Genomic DNA, 9,286 nt, shown 5'->3' on the forward strand with positions numbered 1-9,286 from the left:
TCATGCTTCCAGGCCTTCCACTTTGCTCTGTCTCTTTTGGTCCAGAGCCAGAAGTGGGCTGTGGAAAGACAGGAGGGTGGACAAGTCTGAATGGAGCCCCCCTCCAATGGTCATCCCCCTCCCAGCCCCAATTCACTTAATGATTGCAGGAAGTGGTTTGTCCATTTAGAAGTTGTCTCAGCTCTGGAGCCCTTCTGAGAAATGAACTTGCAATTCTCTAAAGATAGATTGTGCAAAACAGGAGGGGGCAGCCCCCAAGAACCCTCCAGCCCAATCCTCCTGAGGACTCCCAGAGATCTCTTCAAGTGCCCCTGTGCCTCCCTCCCCACCAGCAGCTGCTATCTGGGGACAGACCAAATCAATGCCTTACTGTGGTGTGTGCACTTGTGCAAGGCTCAGGTTTCGTATCCCCAGTGAACAAATTTTATTCTGAAAAGGGGCCAAAAAAATATAACTATAAAAAACTGGGGGAAGGGAGTTGAGGATGGTGGGGGTGGGGTTTTCAGCTGTTCATGTCATTTCTTTTCCACAGGATCTTAACTTTAATTTCAAACAGCATCTGGGTTTTCTGCAACTATGTGATTTGACATGAGGTTCAGAGGGAGTTTAGACCTCTCTCCAAACTTTAGCTCTTTCATGCTTTGAAAAAACAGGTGGCAGGATCTAGGAAGGCAAAGTGATCTGAGGGAGGGTGTACATAATCCTCTATTGGGGGTGCCAGTCAACAGGGATTGGCCTGGGGGGGGAGAGGGCACTGAGGTGATTCTAATAAAAAATTGGTATTTCCTAGTCTTCAGACAGGGTGGCTTTTAGTAGAACAAGACTGCACCATGTTTTTGCTTTTTGTGTTTTTTGCTCTGGACACTGAGTTCTTAGATAATTGCTTTTGGAGAAGGGCAGTAGCTGCAACAAGAAGGGGTCAAATAGCCTTGGGGTTCTCCATGCCGTTGGCCCCTCTCCCCACAACAACTCTGATGGGAGCAACCCCTGCATTCATGCACCCCTCAGTGCCGATTTTGATTTGTTTGTGGGTCTTCTCTCCTTGTTACTGAGAGTACAGAGAGAACTAAGACAAGAAGAACTTTGGGTCTAGTGTGATAGAACAAAAATGTACATGAGACTGTACTGCAATTATGTATAATAGTATGAGTATTGAGAAGTACAAGTTTAGCAAGGGAGAGGGTGAGCACCTCTCTGAAGGTTCAGGGAAGCTAGGGGTGAACAACATGGAAGCCCTCCTGGAGGAGGTAGCAGTGAAGCTGGGTTTTGAAGGATGAATTCACCAGGAGACAATGTAGAGAAGGTCGACACCAGCCTGAGTAAAAGGAACGTGCAAAATGTGGAGCTATAGAACAGCCTGGAACCATGTGGGCTTGTAGTTGTTCAAGAGGAAACTATATGGCCATGGAATCCCAGAGGAAGAAACTCAACCCTGAGCTCTTTGCAGCCCAGTGTGGGCCTCCAGTCAACGTGGGGTCCCTAGGAAAGCAGCCTTAGTGGGGCATGGAGTGCCACAGTCAAAATCTTCCAACTGGACAGGACTTTAAATATCACCATTGGCCCTCCCTCCCCCCACCTTGGGTGTGGTTCACCATCATAAACTTACCCATTAGAGATCTCTCCCAGAATTATTCCAAAGTCTGACTCCAGTTTACCATTCAGAGCCTTAGGGTAAGCTGTGACTCACCCTCACATTCGTTTACCTGCCAAGGTACAAACCCTTCAGTCTTTACCTGCTTCTTCTCCTATTTGCTCATCCACTAACAGTTGGTACTGCCAAGGGCTCCACCCTCACTGCCCCGAGCACCCTCTTCTCCCTCTCACACATTTCCACTGTTTCCCCAGAACCTTTGACCTCCACATTTCCACTGAACCTGCTCGGTAGAGAGCCCACCCGTCCTGTCCCCACAGCCCTTTCGGGTGGAAGCTGCCCTTTCTCCAGGCCCTGCATGCCTCAAGGCAGGAAGTGGAATCAGGATAGTCACCAGACCTCAGTCCATTTCCACCAGTCCATTCCCACACCTGGCAAAATCTCAGTTCTAATGAAATTCACAGTCACCCTCTCTGCTCCTCCACCAGGTGGCTGAGCAGAACTGGAGGAAATCACAGAGCTGTGGTGGAATAATGCACCCCAATGCCTGCCTCACAGGTGCAGTCATGTGCCTCATCATCCAGGAATCAAGGTCACTGGTCAATTCTGTTTCTTCTGCTGGTTCAGCAGCATCTCCTGTTCCCTTTCTGGACCTTTCCTTTCACCTTGCCTGACTACTCCTTAACACCAAACTTGGCTTCCTACTACAGCTAGGCAGTTGGAACCATTAGGTATACACTACTTAAATAAAGTACCCACCCACTCCCTAAATTAACTAGTCCTGTATCTACCCACCCACCCCCATCCCAGGTCAGAAGATCCATTTCTTTCCTATGGCTGCTCTAACAAATTATCATAAATTTAAAAGTGCTTAAAAACACAGATTTATTTTCTTACAGTTCTGAGGGCCCCAAGTCCAGAATGAGTCTTGCAGGGCTAAAAGCAAGATATCAGCAGGGCTGGTTCTTTTCGGAGGTTCTGGAGATTATGTCCCTTGCTTCTTCCAGCTCCAAGAGGCAACCAGCAGTCTTTGGCTTGTAGGTAAATCACTCCAACCTCTGCCTTTGTCACCGAAGTTTCTTCTCCTCTGGTGTCATCAAATCTCTCTTTGCCTCCCTCTTAGGCGAATACTTGTGATTGCATTTAAAGGCCCACCTGAAGAATCCAGAGCAATCTCCATAAGTCCTTTAACTTAATCACATCTGCAAAGTCCCTTCTGCCATGTAAGGTACATTTCACAGGTTCTGGAGATTAGGACATGGACAACTTTGGGGTCCCTTATTCATCCTACTGCAGAAGATGAGGTGTAGTCTCTTCACAGCCAGCCCCTCCACCTGCACTCCTTGGGGCCTCTGCTACTCCCCACACCCTCATTTCCTGTGGGCTGTCTTCCATGAACCTAGAAACAGAGTCAGGCAACTTCCACCTTAAAGTGTAAACACTCTCTCAGCCTAACATTTCCTTCCTAACCTCTCCTCTATTTCTACTCTACTGTTCTTCTAGAAAGCTTCTGGAAACAGCGCTCTTCACCTGTGGTCTCCACTTTCTCACCTCCCATGAATTAACCAGACCACTACAATCTCCCCTTTCGTTCCCACCACTCCACTGGAATGGCTCTTACCAAGGCCACCAGTGACCACGACATTGCCACACAGTGAATAGGCAAATTCTAACTGGACTTTCTGCTGCATTGGGCTGCTGTTTTGAAACTTGCTCATACTTCATGCTCCTAGTATTTTGCTAATTATTATTATTCCTTTATCATTCATGGTCTTCTCTTCCTCCTTCTACTTTTTGAATACTTTAATTAGTTCCTTGATGTACCTCTCTTCACTCTGCTTGAGTAATATAATCTACTCTCCTGAGTTGAACAAACATCCATATGCCAATGTCTCCTAAATCTACATTTCTAGCTCCAACATCTCATCCAAGCCTATATTCAATTACCCATGGGCCACCTCCACCGAGGTGTAACCACAGCCTCCTTAAGATCATAACATTTCCCTATCCTTTTGTGTTTCAAATCTTAAAGTCATCATTACCTACTCATTCATCACCTACTTTCTTTCAATCACCAAATCCTAATGATTTCTCCTCCCTATGTGTTTGTTTTCCTTTACCTACTAACCTAGATCCATTTTAGGGTTTCCTACAAAAGCCTCATGACTGCTCCTACACCACCTCACTCACCCCTAACTTGGGGCTGTCCTCTATGCAATTTTCAGAGGTTTTTGCCTTTTTGATCTCTACATTTACATCACTTTCAGAATAAAGGCCGCATAATTGTTCTCTACACTGGAATACAAGCCCTCTCTGACCTTGTCCCTATCTCTCCCCCTCCATTTGTCTCTACCTCTCATACTTGCTTTGTGTTAATTGTGAACACCAAGTTTCTCTTAATTTCCACATGTGCTATGATGTTTCTCACCTTTCACCACTGCTCAGGCAGGTCCCTCCCCTTCTTTGATGGCAAACTACCACACAGCCTTTAAGACTGGATTCTGATGTCATCTCTTCTGTTAAATCATCTATAAATCCCCATGTCTTCCTCTGAGTTACTGTAGCACCCCATGCACTCCTCTATAAAAATCAGCACACGATACTTACATACTTCCACCATCACTTCAAACCATCTCCCTGTATATGTGTCTATGAGCACTGGATTCCATCCTTTTGAGGCCAAACTCTCCACTTGTTTACTTGATTCTTCCCCCCTCCATCTACTGAAGGACTTTACTTCGGCAATTATCCCCTTTCTTTCCCATGTCATCAATCTTTCCCTCTCTCTTAGAGCAATCCCATCAGCATCAAATATAATGTTATTTATCAGCCCCTTTAGAACAAAAAGAAATCTCATAAAAAATAAAATAGAAAAATAAATAAGATGAAGTAAATTAAAAAGAAAAAAAAACAAAGAACAGGAAAAAAGAATGAAAGGGAAAAAAAGACCTCTCTATTCATTCCACTTCTCCCTTCAACAACTATATTTTTTTCCTTTTTTCCTTTCAGAAAGACTCCTAAAAGGAAGAATCTATTTGACCTCATTGTTAAAACACTTCAGTTGTTTTTCATCACTTTCAGAATAAAGCCAGGAAAAGGCTTTTTCCACTGGAGTAGACTTTCAGGCCAAATCAGTCTCCTGGTGTGCACATTTGTAACTGTTATGCACCCCAGAAAAGCCATGCTCTTTAATCCTTATTCAATATTGTTGGATAGGACCTTTTGATTAGTTGGTTTCCATGGAGATGTATCTCCACCCATTCAAAGTGGGGTTGCTTACTGGAGTCCTTTAATAGGGAACTATTCTGGAAAAAGCTTCAGAGCCAACACAGAGAGAGACTTTGGAGATGTAGAAAGAAAATACCCCCTGGGGAAGCTAGAAAAGGGAAGCTGGAAGAGTAAGCTAGCAGACATTACCATGTGCCTTTCCAGTTGATAGAGAAGACCCAAATGTCATCAGTCCTTTCTTGAGTCAAGGTATCTTTCTGTATATACCTTAATTTGGACATTTTTATGGCCTTAGAACTGTAAACTTGTAACTTAATACATTCCCTTTATAAAAGCTAACACATTTCTGGTATCTGCATTCCAGCAGGTGTAGCAAAACAAAACACCTGGATTTCCTCCAGCCTCACTGGTCACTACTATTCAGTCCCTTTGCTGGATCTTTCTCATTACCACAAACTGTAAATTATGACATGCCTCAGGGCTCATGCTCTACATCTCTCTTCTATCTAGACTCACTCCCTTGATAATTTTATCCAGTCATGTGGATTTACACTTGATCTGTAAATAAGTTTAAATCTTAAGCCTGACTATCTCTCTTAAACCTTACATGTTTATATCCAACTACCACCTCATCTGGATGTAAACATGCATTTCAAACTTAACTGGTCCAAATTCAAACTCCTAGAATGTCTCCCTTAAATATGCTGCTCCAAAAGTCTTCCTCATCTCATTAAATTCTTTCAGTTGATCAGAACAAAAATCCTTGAAATAAACCTTGACTCTTCTTTTTGTCTCATATGCCATGCTTATTCTGTTATAAGTTGTACAGCTCAACCTTCTAAATAAATCTAAAATTGAACCACTTTTGGCCAGCTGCATTATTATCCCTCTAGTTGAACCCATCATGTCCTCTCAACTGGATTATTTTGTTATGTATTAAAATTAAAACTACTCTCTCAGTTATACCTTTGTCTTCCTTTAATCAATTCCCTACAAAGCAGCTAAGGGCTTCTATTACAAAATACATCTGCTCATTTCACTTCCATTATCTTTGAGGTAAAAGCAAGTCCTTATGATGGCTTTCAAGGCTCTACACAGTCTTCTTTCCACCTCCCATAACATCCTGATCTTACCTACCTTGACACCCGCTTTCTGCAGCACTGCTCACCTCCTTAACATTCCTGGAATACAGTGTCCATACTTGCCACTACCAAGGATTTGCCCTTCCCTGAAATGCTCCCCAACCCTTTTTCCTCATCTTCTACCCATCCTTACACAAATATTGCTTCTCCATAATTCCTTCCCTGGACACCTTACCCAAAATTACAGCACCTAAAGGAAATCTTGAGGTGTTAATAATGGAGAAGAAACTCTATGCCTGAATGTTATGCCATGCGAGTCCTGGTAGCATGTAATAGTTTCAGAACTTCACCTTTACCAGGTATGGCCAGGTATTTGGCTTCCAATTCACATGTAAGGACAGAAGATGTGGCCCTGGACCCATATAAGGCAGGGACCTGAAAGTGATACCTATGCATAAAGTCAGACCTTGAAAGGAGGACTGGTAAAATACTAGTCCATAAAAACAAACAGAAAGCTTCTCTTTAAGTAAGACAATGCACAGGGAGAAAAAAAATACTTCCCATAAATTTTTCTGAACCTCAGACCTGTAAGTTTCTACAAAGTAATGTGGAGCCTGAAATTACATGTCCTATATAATGTGGGAATCTCAAACTAGAATTTAACTTAAAATTACTCATAGACTCAAAAATTCCTGAGGGATCAGCTTAGAACAAAATAAGTCACACAAGGAAAAAAACTCACTAAGGAGAAACCAGAAAGAAAAGGAGTAGTATCTTCTAAGTACTGAGAGAAAAGACTTTTCAAACTAGAATGCTATACCCAGCTCAACTATCATTGAAGATCTGGGGTGAAATTAAGATATTTTAAGAAAAGGACTGAAAGAGTTTACCCCTCATGTGTTGTCATAAAACATTGTTCAGGTCAGATTCCATAAGGTCTTATGGCATGGATTAAAAAATAAAGTTCTATTGGTAAAACTTACAAAACACAATCAGTAAGAGAATCCCAGAATCTTCTCATCATCCTACAAAGATGCCTGCAGGGCCAGATGCTATTGGACATGCAGTGTGTCTGTGTTCCAATGGAGGCAGAAAGTTGATATTATTATTGTGTCAGTCAGGATTCTCCAGAGATAGAGAATTGAGAGGGAAGTATCAGTGTGTGTGCATGTGTGTGTGTGTGTGTGTGTATAAAGATATATATATTCACAGGAAAGGCCACAAATTTGAAACTGTGATGAATGTACAGTTGAAGTCCCCATGCTGGCAGAAGAAGAGGCAGAAATTTTTCTTCCCGACTTCTGAAATCCTCAGTTCTAGCTTTTAAGACCTCTAACTCTTTGGATGAGAGACTTCTCTCAATACTAAGAGCAAGCTCCTTTGTTGATTATTGATGCAATCAGCCATAGATGTAATCAACTGATTTTAAATGAAAATCTCTCCACTAAATACCTTTACAGTAACAATCAGGCCAGGGTTTACTAGACCAAACAACTGGACACCATAACCTAGCCAAATTGACATACCAAATTAGCCATCACAATTAGTGAGAGAATTCAAGCATCCAAGATGAGTACAGGACATCACACCCATAAAATATCATTGTTGATTTACTTTTAGTCCTAGCTCTACCACTTATCACTTATATATTCCTGTGCATATCAATTACTCTTCCTGAACCTCCAAGGAATATGAGGAAATAAATTCCTGCCATATGGATCTCACACTTTGTTCATTTGTCTTTGTGAAAGAATATGAAATCATTGTGCAAAGTAAAAGTATTATAAAAAGTGTACCCTTAGGACCTCAGAGACTTAAGTATATGTAACTCAACTCCTCCACTCCAATCTATAAACATGCCTAAGTCCAGACTTCCTTACAATTTTCCCAAATTCTCTTCCTCTTAATCCCATCAATCTCCTCTCCCACTTACATACCTGCTATATCAACTATGCTTTCTACCAATTTCCAAGAAAAAATAATCCACTGGAACTACACATCTGGTGAAGTCAAAACTTTATTGTAGATTCAGGGATATCAGAGCAGAGAAATGTCATTTCCCACTTCACAATACTAGAAGTATCTTGTCTGATCTAAATCTTATTCTTTACTGTGTCAAAGCCTGTGTTCCCAGTACTTGACCCCCTGGCAAGCTCAGCCCCCTGGAAAGTATATCCAGTCTCCCCAATCCACTGCTTCCCTCCTGGATTACTAGAATGCAACATTTCCTCCATCCAATCACACCAACACCACCTCATTTCCATGACTGACAAAAGGTGAGGAAAAGGCAGACTGTGGATTTCTAATCCTAAGAGTACAGATCTAAGAGCACAAATCCCACCAGAGTTTATAGCATATTGGGAAAGTAAAGGAGAAAAAGGTAGCTGAGTTTTTCCTTGTGTGACAGGGTCTATGTAATCCTGAGAAAGTTTGTTTGCATATAAGGCTCAGTTTTCTTACCTGAAAAATGGGGTGATTATACCAGATCAGCACTTTCCAAATGAAGTTCCTCTTTGTGATGTTTTTCTTGTAAGTTCTTATATTCTTTTATCCTTTTGCGATAATGGGGCTGTAAGAAATGGTGTAATATACCCATAAGTGCCAGGAAACCATATATGATCAACTGAGGCACAGGTGCTTGACATGCAATTCGATTTTGTGTATGTGTGTGCACCTGAGTGATATTCAGTCCAAAATCTTGCATTCATGTGAGTCATTCATCTGTGATGCTGGTCTATCTGTTATAATAAACCTTTAAAAAACTCTTCAACAATATCTTATAAAGTAGCTTCATTTGAGAGTACCAGATATTTATAAAAAATTGTATGCTTGCAACTTGTAAAATTTTGCAGCAACAAAAAGAATAGAAATATTCTTATAGTATTGCTGATATTATAATCCATTTGGGCAACAGAATTCCTAATCAATGACTGCTCACCTGGATCCTCAGCTGTACTTGGATATGGACTTTTCATATTAACTCATTTGATCCTCATAAACACCCCCATGTCAAAGGTAGAATATTTCCATTTTACAGACGAGCAAGCTAAAGTTCAGCAAAGTGACGTCACTTGCCCAAGATCTCCCCATGGCAGGTGGCAGGTCCAAGAACTTAATCCAGGTATTTCTGACTCCAAAGTCTTAATTCTAGATAGGCACTCATGGCAATACTTCCAGTTTGTACTACACTAAGATTTACTAGGTATGCATTTGTAACTAAAACCAAAGATGAAGTATATTTGCTTCAACTTATCTTTATCTTGATAAATAAATTGATAAAATAATAGATTTAATTTCTCTAATTTGTTGTTTTATCTGCCATTGAGTTTAGAAATGTGTCTGATTATTTAATTGATGGGGTTGCAATTCATTTCTGAGACCATTT

The 9,286-nt window shown here is 41.4% G+C and overlaps 1 long non-coding RNA gene across 6 annotated transcripts in view; it reads right to left on the minus strand.

Annotated features, from left to right (window-relative positions):
• Positions 1 to 8,580, minus strand: part of LOC143661904 (uncharacterized) — a 125,908-nt gene extending 117,328 nt beyond the window's left edge. For 5 of the 6 annotated variants that reach the window (XR_013164946.1, XR_013164945.1, XR_013164944.1 and 2 more), the window contains exons 1-3: positions 8,362 to 8,580; positions 2,489 to 2,746; positions 1,607 to 1,703 (exon numbers count right to left, since the gene is read on the minus strand). This is a non-coding gene — a long non-coding RNA (uncharacterized LOC143661904). The remainder of the gene's footprint in view (positions 1 to 1,606; positions 1,704 to 2,488; positions 2,747 to 8,361) is intronic. The other variant, XR_013164948.1, reaches the window with a different exon arrangement.
• Between the last annotated feature and the right edge of the window lie 706 nt (positions 8,581 to 9,286).

The sequence above is a fragment of the Tamandua tetradactyla genome, chromosome 18 (assembly GCF_023851605.1).
Source record: "Tamandua tetradactyla isolate mTamTet1 chromosome 18, mTamTet1.pri, whole genome shotgun sequence".
NCBI classification, from domain to species: domain Eukaryota; kingdom Metazoa; phylum Chordata; class Mammalia; order Pilosa; family Myrmecophagidae; genus Tamandua; species Tamandua tetradactyla.